This window comes from Macaca mulatta, chromosome 5, assembly GCF_049350105.2.
Source record: "Macaca mulatta isolate MMU2019108-1 chromosome 5, T2T-MMU8v2.0, whole genome shotgun sequence".
NCBI lineage: Eukaryota > Metazoa > Chordata > Mammalia > Primates > Cercopithecidae > Macaca > Macaca mulatta.
In genome coordinates this window covers 119720429-119722405 of record NC_133410.1, presented here as the reverse complement: position 1 = coordinate 119722405, position 1977 = coordinate 119720429, and the positions used below count along the sequence as shown (strand labels likewise).

The 1977-nt window shown below is 36.7% G+C and overlaps 1 non-coding gene across 1 annotated transcript; it reads left to right on the top strand.

Moving 5' to 3' along the window:
• The first annotated feature begins 973 nt into the window (after window positions 1-973).
• Window positions 974-1053, top strand: LOC114678580 (small nucleolar RNA U2-19). The gene has a single exon (XR_003730014.1). It is a non-coding gene; the product is annotated as a small nucleolar RNA U2-19 (small nucleolar RNA).
• Window positions 1054-1977: the final 924 nt, after the last annotated feature.

The window sequence follows — 1977 nt, the reverse complement described above, 5'->3', positions numbered from 1 at the left end:
GATGCACCTAGAAGCCATTATCCTAAGCGAATTAATACAGAAACAGAAAATCAAATATCACGTGTTCTCACTTATAAGTGAGTGATGAATCTTGGTTATACACATACATAAAGATGGGAACAATAGACACCAGGGATTCTAAAAGGAGAGAGGAAGGGAGAGGGGCAAGGCTTTAAAAACTTTCTATTTGGCACTTGGTTCACTATCTGGGTGACCAGATAAATAAAAGCCCAAACCTCAGCATCACACAATATACCCTTGAAACAAACCCGTGCATGTACCCCCCAAATTAAAAAAAATATATTTTTTAATCTCATTTTTAAAAACAATATGATCAATTAAAATAACTTAAATAACTTACCAGCAAAACATATAACAATCCAGAATTAAAATATTCAGAAAGCAAGCAAGTCATCTTGTACTACCAGATTCTTTTTGAAGAATAACATTTATAAAATGAAGAGAACCAATTTTACCTGCCTGTACTAAAGGAAAATAAGTTCAAGAAATGTCCTAGTTATAATTTTCAGTTAGCCCAACATTAACATTTCCCAGAGTTTAGTGTGACAGCCACTTTGAAGCCCTTGTAAATTCTATCACCTTGGATGAATCACAGCTGATTGGTTTATCAATGCATATAATTCAGATTGCTCTGAATAAAGTTGGCTTCCCTGAAGGACCCAAGATAACTTCATGAAATAAATGTATCACATCCAGTTAGTAGATGAGGCAAAGAACATTATTTATTTCAAAAGAGAAATCTTATTATTTTGTGGTAGAGTAAAAGCAAGACTGAATAGAAAATAAAATTGCTAATTAAGAAAAAGGAAAGCCACCTACACTCTTCACTCATGAAAAAGAAACCTAGCTGAGAAGACTGGCAGGCAAGAAACACCATGGACTAGTATGCAGGAAGAAGAATGTTGGAATAGAAAAGTTTATTAATTCTCTGAGATCTGCTCTTACTGAAGTGATTCAAGGAAGAAAATAATGAAATTTGAGCATCAGAAGACCTTCCAGTCTACTTGATGCATGAGCTCTACAGTTTTAAGAAGCAAAACTATAAAACAGTGTAAGAAGATGTATTTTTCCTCACCTCTATTTGTAATTTCATCTATTTATCCTTAAAAGCCACTCTTATAAAAGCATAAATTTTATACATATTTGCATGATAGGCACATTCACATATTGCTGTTGTGTTTTTCATTTTACAAGAACAATGTGCTTTCATTAGTGGGAAAATAAAAATGAACCATAGACAAGCAAAAGGCAGAAAATAGAAAACACTCAGAACTTCACTCACAGACCACTATCTTCAACTTTGTGTACCCACTTCTAAGGCCTATTCTTTTCTTAAAAATTCTTTAATTTTAAAATGCAGACATAAATATGCATTTCTACATGAACATGATCATATCAAACATATTTTTTCAATTTTTTCAAATGTTTTTATTTCAAAAGAGAAACCTTATTCCTTTGTGGTAGAGTAAAAGAAAGATTGAATAGAAAATAAAATTTCTAATTAAGAAAAAGAGGTCTAGGTGGCTGGCAAGATGGCCAAATAGGAACAGCTCCAGTCTGTACCTCCCAGCAAGATCAACACAGAAGGCAGGTGATTTCTGCATTTTCAACTGAGGTACCCGGCTCATCTCATTGCAAATGGTTAGACAGTGGGTGCAGCCCATAGAGGGTGAGCCGAAGCAAGGTGGGTCATTGCCCCACCTAGGAAGCACAAGGGGTCAGGGAACTCCCTCCTCTAGCCAAGGAAAGCAATGAGGGACTGTGCTGTGAGGAATGGTGCATTCCGGCCCACATACTATGGTTTTCCCACAGTCTTCACAACCCGCAAGCCAGGATATTACCTCAGGTGCCTACACCACCAGGGCCCTAGGTTTCAAGCACAAAACTGGGCAGCCATTTGGGCAGACTCCGAGCTAGCTCAGAAGTTTTTTTCATACCCCAGTGGCACCTGGAATG